General features: G+C 52.6%; 1 long non-coding RNA gene across 1 annotated transcript in view; it reads right to left on the reverse strand.

Annotated features, from left to right (window-relative positions):
- Nucleotides 1–5,338: 5,338 nt before the first annotated feature.
- LOC115282493 overlaps nucleotides 5,339–14,533 on the reverse strand; it is a 9,812-nt gene continuing 617 nt past the window's right edge. The window contains exons 2-3 of the long non-coding RNA XR_003904667.1: nucleotides 13,744–13,912; nucleotides 5,339–5,449 (exon numbers count right to left, since the gene is read on the reverse strand). This is a non-coding gene — a long non-coding RNA (uncharacterized LOC115282493). The remainder of the gene's footprint in view (nucleotides 5,450–13,743; nucleotides 13,913–14,533) is intronic.

Consider the following 14,533-nt stretch of genomic DNA (forward strand, 5'->3'; position numbering starts at 1 on the left):
CTGGGCCCCGGACCCGTGGGGGTCTGCCGCTACCTCCAGGGGGACGCCCAGCTGGTGTCGAAGAGAATTGCTGGGGGAATGCCCTTCACCCCCCTGGTGACCGGAACCGTCAGACGAAGGGGTTTGGGGGCACCTGGGAGGCTCAGTCGGTTAAGCATCCGACTTCCGGTTTTGGCTCTGGTCGTGATCTCACGGTTTCGTGGGTTCGAGCCCCACATTGGGCTCTGCGCTGACTCTCTGATTCTCTTTCCTTCTCTCTCTCTGCTCCTCCCCCACTCACAGTGTCTCTGTCTCTCTCAAAATAAATAAATAAATGTTAAAAATGAAACATAAAAAAGAAGAAGAATTGGGGTTTTCCCTACATAGGAAGGAAAAAAGTGAGTTTTTCCATGTTAGGACGTTTCTGTAAAACTCCTTTTTTTAAAGGGTTTTTTAAAATAATTTATTGTCAAGTTGGTTTCCATATGGCTGTGATGGGCATTAAGGGTCACTCATGTCTGGGGGCCTGCCGGGCTCGCTGGAGAAGCTCGATCTGTCTTTTCTGTGTCTCTGAGCACCGGAGCCTCGGGGTGGCAGTGCCACCGTGTGGTCACACCTGCAGGGACCGAAGTCCTCGGGACCAACACTCTCCTGATGCTCGCCTACTTTTTGAGCACCATGCCTCTCTCTCCAAATAGCTGAAGCGAAACATTACATAGTAAGGGGTCATTCTTAGAGCTAAACGTTGTCAAACGTTGGGAGTGTCCAGGCGGCTCAGTCAGTTAATTGTCGGACTCTTGGCTTTGGCTCAGGTCACAATCTTATGGTTCATGGGTTTGAGCCCCGCGTCAGGCTCTGTGCTGACAGCTGGGAGCCTGGAGCCTGTCTTCGGATTCTGTGTCTCCCTCCCTCTGTGACCCTCCCCTGCTTGTGCTCTGTGTCTCTCTGTCGCTCAAAAATGAATAAATGTTTAAAAATTTTTTAGTAAAAGAATAAAATTTTTTTTAAGTAATATAAACATGTCTTTAAAAAAGCAGAGGAAGCGGCCAGCACGTCCCCGCTTTCTGCCTTGTGAGGAGGAGGGAGGCCCGTTGACGGGTCTCTGCAAACCAGGAAGAAGTCATCACCAGAACCAAAGGTGCGGGCACCTTGGTCTTGGATTGCCCAGCCCCCAGGACTGTAAGAGATAAATGTCTGTTGCTTCCGCCGCCCCCCTCCCCCCCCAGCCCGTGGTATTTTGCTTGAGCAGTCTGAGCCGACAGAGACACAGGGGCACGAGATCTGGTTCCTGCTTTGCTCCTGACAGGGTCCCTGGGGGCGATGGGGCATCCCTCCCAGTCAGCCCACCCTCCCCGAGGCCACCTCTGTGTGTCAGGGAGATTCTGATGGTGTTAAACCTCCAGAGGAAGGAGGCTGGGGCCTCTCTTTTCAGTAAAATTAATTTAACTTAAAAACAAATTTTTTTAATGTTTATTTTTGAGGCAGAGAGTGAGTGGGGGAGGGGCAGAGAGAGAGGAAGACAGAATCCGAAGAGGCTCCAGGCTCTGAGCTGTCAGCACAGAGCCCAACACAGGACTCAAACCCACAAACCTTGAGATCATGACCTGAGCCGAAGTCAGACACTTAACTGACTGAGCCCTGAAATTAAGTTAACTTTAACTTGTTAGCTTTGTTGAGGTTTAATCGACAAGTCAATCTCTCAGGTTTCAGAGAAGTTGTGTGGCCCCTGTGCCGGCACGCCTCCCCTCCCCCCTCCCCGGAAGGAGAGCTCACAGCTGAGGGGCGCTCACAGGACTTTCTAGCAACAGTGTTTTGCAAGCCCCCTCGTGGAAGGGATTTACGGATTTGGATTTAGGAGCAAGTTTGCATGTCAGCCTGGGGGAAACAAAACAAGTTTACGATCAGGTGCCATGTTCCCTCATTAAAAGATAATTAGAAGCAAAACTCTTGGCAGGCTGGGCCACTGGCAGCTCCGTGGCCCTGGGGGGGAGGGGGAGGGGGCCCTGGGGGTCAGCGGTCAGGGGATGGGGACCAGAGGGTAGGACTCATCTGGCGCCAATTGTAAGATGGGAGTTTATATTCGGGACGGGCTGGAGGACTCACTCCGACCCCAGAGCCCTGAGATTGGGATCCCAGCACCCAGGGCTGAGTCCGGGCCTGGGGAGGGCGGGGCCTGCACAGGGGTCAGAAGGTCCCAAGGTGGGGCCGAGGGGTGTGGGGGCAGGGACTGGGCAGCAGGACCCGGGAGGCCTGGGTGCCAGCAACAGGCTCTGGGGAAGGGCCAGCAGGGGCGGGGCTTCCCTCCAGGACCCCGGCCTCTGGCTCAGGCCTGTTTGCAGCCACAAAACCGGTCTGAGCTTCTCTCAAAAGCTTGCCAAGTGAGGCTCTAACGTTGTGCACCTGCGCCTAACCTTTAAGGAAATGGTTCTCCGGTTTCGCTGAGGCGGTTTGTCCAGGATGCTGCTGCTGCCAGGACACCCCAGGGCGGCACTGGGGAAAGCACCCGGCATGGACGGCAGGGGTGGGGTGGGAGGGCCCCGCACAGAGGGCAGGGGCTGGCAGGGCACAGTCAGGCGTGGATGGCAGGCAGGGTGGGTGGTCCCGCCCAGGGGGAGGGGCTGTCTCCCCAGGGTGGGAGCCGGGGACTGTCCTGCCCTGGAGAGTCCCGCGGGGTAGCAGTGGAGTTGTTTCGCTTGTGGACGCCTCCATAGAAATAAAGGTTAGGACAAACGCACAAACAGCTAATCCAATGCAGGACGTAATAAACTTCTGTTTGTTTATGTGTTTGTTTATTTATCTATTTAGAGAGAGAAAGCACAGTGGGGGGGGGGGAGGAACAGGGAAAGGGGGAGAGAGAGTCCCAAGCAGGCTCCGCCAAGTCAGCGTGCACAACTTCAGCGCCCGAAGGGTAGCTGTACGCCTTGTGAAATGATCACGACAATAAATCTAATTAACATCTGTCAGGACACGTAGCATCAAAAATGTATTTCTTATGATGAGAACTTGGAAGATCTACTCTTCCACTTTCAAATATGCCACACGGTATGGTTTTAAACAGACTCTCTTTTTTTTTTAATTATCTTTTAGAGAGAGAACAAGTTGGGGAGGAGCAGAGGGAGAGAGCCCAACTCAGGGCTCGATCCCATGACCCTGGGATCATGACCCGAGCTGAAATCAAGAGTTGGACAATCAACTGACTGAGCCCCCCAGGCGCCCTGGCCATACAGCATTATTAAACATAGGCGACATGCTCTACCTCACATCTCCGTGACTTACTTATTTTGTGACCGGAAGTCTGTACCTTTGGAGTCCCTAACAAGCATTTCACAGCCCCCGCCCCTCCCGCGCCAGCCCCGCCCCCCTCCGCTCTCTGGATCTCTGAGCTCCTGAGCTCCATTGTTTTTTAGATTCCACAAACACAGGACATCATACTGTATTTGTCTTTCATTTTTTTGGTGTGTATTTGTCTTTCTCTGTCTGACTTCTTCCTCTTAGCGTGATGCCTTCAAGGTTCAGTCATGTTTTGGCAAGTGGCTAGATCAAAAGTCGTCATATATTTGAGGAAATGACTTTTTTTCTTAAACACGCAGCTGAGCTGAATAACTTACAAAAAATATAAACTTTCACGTTGGAAACCATGGTAGGTTTGGTGGTTAATGTCTCTGTAGGTTGTACTTGTGATGTGGAATTTATGTTTCACATGTTTATAATAGGTTATAACAGGTTAATTTGGGTTTAAATGTGTGCCTCATTGGAGCGCCCTGGTGGCTCAGTCGGTTGAGTGTCCAGCTTCCGGTCAGGTCAAGATCTCATGGTTCGTGGGTTTGAGCCCCGCGTAAGGCTCTGTGCTGACAGCTCACAGCCTGGAGCTGCTTCAGATTCTGTGTCTCCCTCTCTTTCTGCCCCTCCTCTGCTCACACTCTGTCTCTCTCTCTCTCTCTCTCTCTCTCAAAAATAAATAAACATTAAAATTAAAATTAAAATAAACGTGTGCCTCACACCCCAAACCCAGAAAGTACTGATAAGGAAGAGTTCATGTGTTCCTAAAACAAACCCAAGTTTTTACCCCCTGCCCGTGGAACATGACCTTCTGTTTTCTGAGGTCCTTAAATGTTTGCAGTAAAAATACAATTAATCAGTGTTCCAAAATGACCTGTTTGTTTAAGGATTGAGCACCTCCCTGGAAGAAAAAACCATATTGTTCAACTGAGCAGCGTGCTCTCATTAAAGAGCACTGGGATGTCTTTAGTTCGCTTCTAAACCGCGTCCAAGACAAAGAACACCAGTTGTGAGAACCAAAAAAAAAAGCTATTGTCAATTGGATTGATTTTTAAAGAACTAATTGTGAACTTGACATTTGTGAATTGTTCTCTCTCCCTTCTGGACAGCACAAAGCAGCTGTGGAAGCGGTGGGAGAGGCTGGGGGGGGGGGTGGGCACCGCAGCCGTAAAGCCCTCAGCCCCGAGCCAGGAGAGAAAGGGCTGGAAAGGAAGGAGGGCGACAGAACCCAAACCAAAGTTAAAAGCTGCCCTTTGGATTTTTATTTCTCGGGCCAAGGCATTTCCGTACAAAAGAACAAACCACAAAGGGGCGCCTGGGGGGCTCAGTCGGTTGAGCGTCCAACTTCTGCTTCGGTCATGATCTCACGGTTCATGGGTTCAAGGCCCACGTCTGGCTCTGTGTTGACAGCTCGGAGCCGGGAGCCTCCTTCGGAGTCTGTGTCTGTCTCTCTCTCTCTCTGTCTCCCCTCTCTCTCTCTCTCTCTCAAAATCTCAAAAATAAATAAACTTTAAAATTTTTTTTAAAAACACTAAAAATACAACAGAAGCTTGTTTGGTGGTGAAGCTCTCCTCGCCTTCAGGCTAAGGCCGTGCGGGTCGGCCTCTAGGAGAAGGAATTTCCTCTGGCCTAGAAAAGGGCAGGGGGAGTCCTGAAGGGCAGGGCCAAGCTTCACGGTCAACGCTCCACACGGCGTCACTGGACAAGGCAACGATCTGCCTGCACACGGCCTTCTCCGCCGTGCTGACGGGCTGCCAACAAGGAGCCTAACCGATGGGGAATCCCCAGACCGCAATTCTCCAGCACAGATCTTGCCGGGTGCAGTCCTCGCTTCTGGGGTTCCATTACTTAATCCTAATTTGTACGGATGGGAATTTTTATTGGTAGATTTGGTTCTGTTGTGGCATTCCAGGTTTCCCGAGGTGACCGGGCATTGCACATGTATCCATCCAGGAAGGACGCATCTCCGTTTGCTGCGGGTGCTGACACACGGCATCCCGCGCTGGGGGGACTTGAGTAGCAGAAACGTGTTTCCTCACAGTCCCCGGGGCTGGATGTCCAAGATCAAGGTGTCATGGCGGGCTGGCTCCTTCTGACGGCCGTCAGGAAGAGTCTGTCTCGGGCCTTTCTCTCCAGCTTGCACGTGGGCGTCTTCGCCTCGTCTTCTCTCTTGTGGTAGCCAGCTGGGCACCTGGCATGTAAAATACTTGTGTAATTTTTATCAGTCTTTGGAATCGTACTGCCTTAATGAAAATAATTTGGAGTTTTCCTCTTTTTCTGCGCCCTGAAAGAGTATACAAAAATCTCCTCTGTTAGGATTTTCTGTGACGTCTTGCGACTAATCCTTTGGGGAAAGCTAGTGACTCTCTGAAAACTTTTTGTATTTGTTTTATAAAAACCGCTGTTTAGGGCGGCTCAGTCGGTTAAGGATCTGACTCTTGATTTCAGCTCAGGTCATGGTCTCAAGGTTCGTGAGATCGAGCTCCAGGTCAGGCTCTGCTGTGACAGTGCAGAGCCTGCTTGGGATTCTCACTCTCTCTCCTCGCTCTCTGCCCCTTCCCCACTCATGTTTTCTCTTCATTCAAAATAAATTAACTTTGAAAAAAAACTTTATATTTTCTCTCTTCTGACAAATAATACTTCTGTAGAAATGACCCAGCTTTTCAAATGTTTTTTTATGAATGATGAATAAATTAGCTTATCTCCTCAATTTCCCTCCTTCCTTCTCCCAACTCTACCACCAAACTTTTGTGTTAGTTCCGATGTAAATATATTCGATATTCACTACTCTCCTTTTACTAAATGTACCCAGTGATTCCGGCTGACCCGAGTTGATCCTCTAGTAATCTCTCCAAGAAGTGTTCATGAGAACACTTTCCTCAAATCATGTATGTCCAGAATTGTCTGTGGTTTAGAGAATGAAAAGACAGGCCACAGACTGGGGAAAAATATTTGCAAAACATACATCTGATAAACTACTACTATTCAAAATTTACAAAGAGCCCCTAAAACTCAACAATAAGAAAACAAAACACCCAACTGGAAAATGGGCGAAACATCTGAACAGTCACCTCTCACCAAAGACAAGCAGATGGCCGGTAGGTGTATGAAAAGACATACTATATTGTGAGGGCACTTAGAATTAAAACATAGCAGACACCACCGCACACATATTAGAATGGCTAAAAGCCGGAGCACCTACTACGGAGGCTGGAGGCAGGGTGGAACCACTGAGGCTCCCATTCGCTGCTGCTGGAAATGCAACACGGTCTTGCCTCTTTGGAAGACAGTCTGGCCATTTCTCACAGAGCTAAATGTAGATTTGCCATAGAATCCAGCAATTACAGTCCTAGGTATTTACCCAAATGAGTCAAAAACATATGTCTGCACAAAACCATGCACATGAGTGTCTATCACAGCTTTATTCATAATTGCCCCAAATTGGAAGCAACCAAAATGTCCCTCAGGACGTGACTGGAGGAGCAAACCGTGGTGCTTCTGCACAATGGACTATTCAAAAAAGAAATGAGCTATTAAGCAATGAAAGGACACGGGAGGAAATGTTAATACATATCACTGAGCGAAAAGAAGCCGCTTTGAAAAGGCTGCACACTACAGGCTTCCAATGATACGATATTTTGGAAAAAGAAAAACTATACTGAGACGGTGAAAAGATCAGTGGTTGCCGGGGGAGGGCGGCCAGGCGGTAGGACAGAAAACTGGCCTTTTCATAACGCCCTGACTCATGTTTGCGCTCCTTGAGAATCTTGTGCCAGCTCTGTTGGCGCTCCCTGTGGGTCTGTGGACACCCGAGGCCGCCGGGTCCTTATCCCCTTGTAAACGGCATGGCCCCTTCTTCTCCCAGATGCAAAAAAATTCTTGATTTTTGGAGGCGCCTGGGGGCTCAGCCGGTTAAGCCTCTGACTCTTGATTTCAGCTCAGGTCACGATCGCACTGTTGGTGAGATCGAGCGCCGTGTCGGGCTCTGAGCGGACAGCGCGGAGCCTGCTTGGGATTCTCTGTCTCCCTCTCTCTCTGCCCTTCCCCCACTCATGCAATCTTTCTCAAAATAAACCAACTTTAAATTAATTAATTAATTTAAAAAATCCAATATTTTTTTGATCGGTTTTCTCCTGGCATACAGGTTTCTCTTCCAATATATAGAGTCATCTAAGGAAGACTGGCTTGAATTATTTATTGAAATGCATGCCTGTCCTACCAGCTCGGTTTTCCTCGTCAGACGTTCCAACCATGTGTATGTTAGACCCCTCTGCAGCTCATGTCCAGAATATATGATGTGTCTGTATAGAATATAGAGATTTATTACATCTCATGTATACAGCTGCCAGCATGACTAATGTTTCGAATTCAGAACACATTTAGTCCCCGTCTTCAACTGCTCCGTGGCAACATTTCTCCGGGTGGACATTCTTCATCTAGTCATGAATTTTACTGCGGTTTTCTTTTTCTTTTTTTTTAATATTTTATTTATTTTTGATGCAGAGAGAGAGACAGAGCATGAGAGGGGGGGGGGCAGAGAGAGAAGGAGACACAGAATCCGAAGCAGGCTCCAGATCTGACCTGAGCCGAAGTCGGAGGCTTAACCGACTGAGCCACTTGGGCGCCCCTACTGCAGTTTTCCACATTCGTGTCTCCGGGCACCCCTCAGCAAGGCCGGGCCGGCCACTTGCTTAGCAGGGAGTGAAATGGGTTGGACTGTCCTGGGCAACAGTACAGTCGCCTCCCCAGTGTCACAGCCCAGAGGCGCTCTCCCAGGCTCTGCTTCCACCGGATAAGACAACTGTGGGGTTCTCTGTGGGACCCCAGCCCCCTGCTGCGCCCGCACAGGCTGCCAGCTCTGCTCCGGGAAGTGCCTGCTTCTTGCTTTACCCCAGGGGGAGACGCCAGAACAATCCTGGTGATTCCAGAAGGGGTTGCAGGCACCCCGAAAGCTGCAGACCCCCCCCCACCTCCTCAGCGTCCCATTTCCCTTCCTCCTAATCCCAGGCTCTGCCTTAGTCTGATTTTGTGCTCTGCCTGTGTCTATTCTCCAGTCGCACTGAAAATGGGATTTTCTTCTTTTTTTAATTCTCTTTACTCCTTTTAAATGATTTTCCAGGGAAAGAGTTTAAAGCCGGCTTATTGCACACGTGTTCCTATTGGAGATGTCGCCGCACCGTGGCTGCAGGTGCAGGGGAGAAGTGATGCCCACATGCAGTGGGGGCGGGGGGGGGGGCTCCTGGCAGCTTGGGGTTCTCTCCAGGAGGGTCAAAGATCAGCTCCACCCGGCCCCCTCCAGAGCTTTGGTTTTCTGAGTCAGTAAATTCCCGCTGCTTCTCTCAGTCCCCCACAGCGAGTTCTGACTTATGAGGAAGGTCGCCGCACTCCCTGGTGACCTTGTCCTCGGCGCCTGGTTTCTCCAGGTCCCACTGCCCCAGCCTCACACCTGACACAAAGTGGCTTTTGTCCCCGGACCGGAGCAGCAAAGAGGCCGCTGCTACGGACTGGCCTCACACAGACAGGCGGCCAGGAATGGCCAACGACTGATCCTTACGTGCTGTCACCTTGTCCGGCTTGTCCTGCCCCTCCTGCCGGCCGTGTTCTCATCCTCCCTGCCAGGTCCTCTCCGCCCCGCACCCCTTCCCTCCTGCGACATCATTTCCAGAGTGACTCAGTGGCCGGGGTGCTGGCCCCGCGGAACAGGCATTTTAGGGATGGGAGGGTGTGGTGTGAGCCGACCCGGGGCCTGCCTGCCGAGTAACCCGCTTCAAAGAAGCATCCACCGTCCAGGCGCCTGGGGGGCTCAGTCCGTTGACCATCCGACTTCGGCCCAGGTCATGATCTCAGGGTTTGTGGATTCAAGCCCTGCGACAGGCTCTGTGCTAACAGCTCAGAGCCTGGAGCTGCTTCGGATTCTGTCTCCATCTCTCTGCTCCTCCCCCGCTCACGCTCTGTGACTCTCTCAAAAATAAATTTTAAAAAAGGGATCCACTCCAAAGCGGGCTTCCTGCAATAAACACACTAAAGAGCCACCTCCCTGCACTCAGGCGCTCGTTCCAGACCTATGGGTTGATTTCAATAAGTGACCCTTTGGGCCATTTGTCTTCCCTGGGCTGTAGGTTCCCACTCCGATGTTTTAAATTCACTGGTAGAGTGAGCCCGGGCAACCCTGGGCCCCACGCGCAACCCCAGTAAAGCCCTGCACTGCGCATGCTCTCCTCCGCCCACGCCCTCCCCTCGCCGTGTGGCCCCGGACACTGTGTCATCCCCAGCTCTTTTGTAAGGAATAAACCTTTATTTTCTCAAAGTTGCCTGCTGGTTGTTGCCGAGGGGCCTCTTGCAAACCTAGCAAGAACCGGGAAGTTGAGTCCTAACCCTGATTTGCAAAGGGGCCCCGGCAATCACTGTGGTCAGCAGAGCAGGTGTCTGACGAGGGTGTGGGTCGGGAGGGAGAGAACACGCCGGGCGGGCAGGGGAGAGCCGCCCCGGGGGGTGGGGGCAGGCAGGCGGGCGCCAACGGGCAGGGAGGACACCCCGAGCACAGGCAAGTGTGGACGCACACGCAGCTCCGCAGACCGCGCACTTAAACGTGGGAAGGTGGGAGGGTCTGACAACACTGCCATCTAACGCTGGAGGGAGCGGTTCTCCGTCATATCCCATCCGGGGCTGGAGTGACTCAGGAACCTTATGGCCCTGCTGGGAAAGAGGGTGTCCCCGGAGACCACCCAGGATGCAGTGGGGATAGGCCAGGCCGGGAGCACACGGCTTCAGAAGGAGCGCGGGCAGATTCCCTAATCACCTGCGGGGCCACCCCGCCATCAGGTTCCCCCACACGACCTTGGAGAACACAGGATGGGGGCACATCCAGGCGGTGGCACCATGGAGCCTGGGGGAGAAGGAGGCAGGGAGCCAGGTGGCCAGGCGGGGGGGGGGGGGGGGGGGGGGGGGGGGGGGGGGGGGGGGGGGGGGGGGGGGGGGGGGGGGGGGGGGGGGGGGGGGGGGGGGGTGCGAGGCACGGATGAAGGGATGGAGAGCCGGCTGACCCACAGGATCTGGGGCAGAGCCTCACGCCTGGAGTTCCCTGGAAAAGGGTCACCACAGGAAGGCCAGGCGGTCCGTTGCTGCTTGAGGGCCATCCGGCAGCCACAGGAAGAGAGAAAGGGGAATGAAGCATTTCACCAGGGTCTGGCCAGAAAGACAGACGGACAGAAGAGCACAGGAGTGCAGTCTGAAGGGCTCGTCATGATGCATTATAATTGCTTCAAGCCCACGGAGCAGGGCAGTGACTGTGACAAGGGAAGGACAGTGCCAGTCCTGTGGGCCCCTCTGATGTCCTCGAGAGAAGAGCTTCTCGTGGCGGTGACCCGTCATGGGAACTCGGGGGAGTATTGACCGGCTGGGTCTCGCAGGATTTGTAAGGAGCCGTGCTGGGCTGACCGGCCCCCTGTTGTTTGGACATGTCCCTGCATGGCACACGGGGTTAATTTTCTAGAAGGGCAGAGTGTTGGCCACAAGAGGTGCGGGAGGAGGGAGATTTTTTCCCCCTTCAGTTTGCAGTTCACACTGGATGCGGGTCAAGGCCACAGGCAGTGAGTTGAGGAGGACATGCTGAAAAATCCCCGAAAACTACCACTTAGTTAATGAAATCAAAAGCAAAACTGAGAAAGTGGCATCACGTGTCCCCGCGACCAGGGGAGGTTTTCAGAGGCTTTCGGCTGGGGGTTTCCCCTTTTTCATCAGGATGGGCCACTTCTCCTTCCAAGCAGCAGCCCGCTGCCTCATGGACACAGAGCCTCTCCCTCCCCACCCCGCCCCCGCTGTGGCAGGGGGAATGGCTTCCTGCACAGGTGTTGTTGGTGCTGGGCAACTCAAGTGCCCCTAAGGTGCACTTGACAATGACGAAGGAGACGACACACATGCTATAGACCTCTGTGCTCTGCCAGCACCTCCCTCGCCTGGCTAACCCCCACGTTCGCAAGAACCCTTCCTCCCCCTCCCCACCACTCCCCAACGTGAGACAAATCACCACTGATTTGGAAAAGAAGTAATAACTGCATAGACACGTCGTTATCAGTGCTGTGTGGAAATAATGGAATGCGTTTGGCTTTAAGTCAGACATAGTTCAGTGTCTTGCTGTGTACTTTTCTCTTAGTGGGGTTCAGATTACAGAACGAGCTATGAATGCCTGTTATTCTTAGCCCGCTGGAAACGGCAGCAGAAGCTCTAGAATAAAGTATGCTACAGGTGTGAGCCGTGGCGGACCGTCGCTGGGGAAAGCTAACCAGCAGCGACACTCTCCTGAACGGTCAGGCTTACTGCGCCACGTGGAGACATTAAGATTCAATCCGTGGCTATTTTCCACCATACAGGTGGGGGGCGTCCCGTGGCTATTTTCAAAGAGTTTATTTATGGTAAACCATGTGGCTTTAGGGGCAAGAAGAAGCTCTCTGGCTTTTATTTCCTAGAAAAGGTTTTCAGCTTTGAAATGTGCCGTGTCCCGGGGCGCCTGGGGGCTCAGTCGGTTGAGTCTGACTTTGGCTGAGGTCGTGATCTCAGTTTGTGAGTTTGATCCCTGCATCGGGCTCTGCGGTGTCGTCACGGAGCCTGCTTCAGATCCTCGGCCCCCCACCTTGTGCCCTTCCCCGGCTTGCACTCTCTCTCTTGAAAATAAACCTTAGGGGCGCCTGGGTGGCTCAGTCGGTTGGGCCTCGGACTTCGGCTCAGGTCAGATCTCACGTTCGTGGGTTCGAGCCCCGCGTCAGGCTCTGTGCTGACAGCTAGCTCAGAGCCTGGAGCCTGCTTCTGGTCCTGTGTCTCCTTCTCTCTCTGCCCTCCCCCTCTCATGCTCTGTCTCTCTCTGTATCAAAAATAAATAAAACATTAAAAAAAAAGAAAAGAAACATTTAAAAAAACCCCTAATCTTAAAACAAAAAGGAAATCTGCAGTGTTCTTCACCACTTATTAAAACATGAGGGGCAGGGGCCCCTGGGGGGCTTAGTCCGTTAAGTGTCCGACTTTGGCTCAGGGCATGATCTCGAGGTCCGTGAGTTCGAGCCTTGCGTTGGGCTCAGAGCCTGGAGCCTGATTGGGATTCTGTGTCTCCCCCTCTCTCGCCGCCCTTCCCCTGCTCGTGCTCTCTCTCTCTCGCTCTCAAAACTAAACAAACCTTTTAAAACCACACGCGAGGGCCGGCAGAGCGCCCCCGGACCAGCCCTACCATCTCTTACCCCCTTAACGTGAAATGTTATCATTTGAACCAGGCTTCTTTTGAGAAGTACCATTCCCGCCATTCAGCATCGAGAAAGCACCTAGGACATGAATGATTCGCATCATCAAATATGTTTTTAATTTGATGAGGTGACCGAAGGGGGCAGTAACTGTGCGCCCCCACCATTGGCCTACCACGTCTTCTCTTCTCTGAGTTGAAAGTCCTCCTCAGTTACTAAAGGACAATTCTAGTTTCCTCTGGTCCCTGCACTCTTGACATTTGGTCCCAAATGTCGGAGGAGGGGACGCTCCCACACCAACCCACCTGCCAACGTTGCAGACATCAACCGCGTGTCCTACAATCCAGTTCTGACCCTAACTACTCCGGGTCAGTGCAGACCCCACAGGTAAGTGCTCGGTCCCACAAGGCTGCTTCCCCTCCACTCCAGATGCCATCTGCACTTCTGACCAACCAGGAGGACAAGTGTGGCCCTGGCCCCCTGCTCCGACCGGACACTTGGTCTCATGGCCCCCAGCCCTCAAGGAAACACACGTGCCGGATACGGATGAACAGCCAGACGGAGGCACAGAGGGAGGAGTCCTGAACGGTCACAAGCCCGGGGGCTGGGAGTGGCCCCCCTCCTGTCCCACGGGGGTGCTCACCGACCCAGAACCCCACAACATAGGGATTTTCACAGAGGCCTCATGACGTAGGCATGATGCATTATTAACTCAGTCTCCAGCACCTTCTCTTCCATGGAGGGCGTGGGGGGTGAGCTGAAAGTCAAAGCTTCTTTTTTAGTATTTTTTTTTTTTGAGAGAGCGAGCGAGGGAGCATAGGAGCGGCAGAGGGGCAAAAAGGGAGACAGAAAATCCAAAGTGGGCTCCGGGCTGAGAGCAGAGAGCCCGATGTGGGACTCAAACTCACGAGGCGTGAGATCATGACCTGAGCCCAGTCAGAGGCTTCACCCACCGAGCCACCCAGGTGCCCCCAAGTCCCAAGCTTCTAAATATGGTTTTTGTAGAGACCAGCCCCCAACCTGAAGCTCCCCAGGATACCACCGAGGTCACCTCACTAGAACCAAAGACGTTCCTATTACCCCAGAAATCCCAAAGGATTTAGGAGCTTTATGTCAGGAACTGGAGACAGAGACCAAACATATATTTCTTATTATGTCCCAAGGAGCTACTAAATACTTGTATATATTTTTGGGCAAACAGATAGCTCTTGCTTGGTTTGCTGGCCCCCACCTCCAGCCTCGTCCCCTCCCCCCTTACCGGAGTTCTGTGGTCTCTCCCCTCCTGTCCACGGACTCACTGCACCAGCCGCCTGACGTGGCCATGTCCTTGGCTCGCTTATCGACACCGTGTTAGATGACCCGGCGACAGCCAGTGTCTCCCATGGGCGTTTGGAGAAAGAGGGAGCCAGAGGAACAGGGAAGCAGGGCTGCGATAAGAAAAAAATAAGGGGGCTCAATGCTCCGACAGAAGAACTGACACGCACCGAGACCTGGATCAGCCTAGCGCTGATTCAGGAGGCGCAGCTGTCCCCGCCCCAAGGGATCCCGCCAGCTACTCCACCAGCCTGAGAAACTCCCCTCTCTGCTTAAACTGCTTCCCACTGGATTTCCCTCACCAAGAAAGCAGCCCCGGCTCATTCTCTGGATCTGCTCTGGGGTCTCCTCCGTGAGGCCCGTCTGCTCCTTCCTGTGCCGCAGCGAGTAGGCTTTGATCACTTACATTATAAATTGAATACATGATGGGAGAAGCCCCTGAAGATTGTTCTTTTTAAAATGTCCTGCTGCCTAATCTCGCCCATTTTATCCTTCCAGAAACACTTAGAATCATGGTGTCAAATTCCCTCTCCCCAACCCCACCCCCAAAACATTGCATAGGAATTTGGATTCAGATAACCTTGAATTTATAGATTAGCTTCAGGAGAACGGACATCAAGGCGCCCTGAGGCTCGCTGGCCGGGAAGAAGTTCCCTGTATGTATTCAAGCGTTTTTGTGGCCTTTCACGAGTTTTTCAGCTATTTTCACACACAGATTGCCTGTCTGCTAAGTT

This window comes from Suricata suricatta, chromosome 17 (genome assembly GCF_006229205.1).
Source record: "Suricata suricatta isolate VVHF042 chromosome 17, meerkat_22Aug2017_6uvM2_HiC, whole genome shotgun sequence".
NCBI lineage: Eukaryota > Metazoa > Chordata > Mammalia > Carnivora > Herpestidae > Suricata > Suricata suricatta.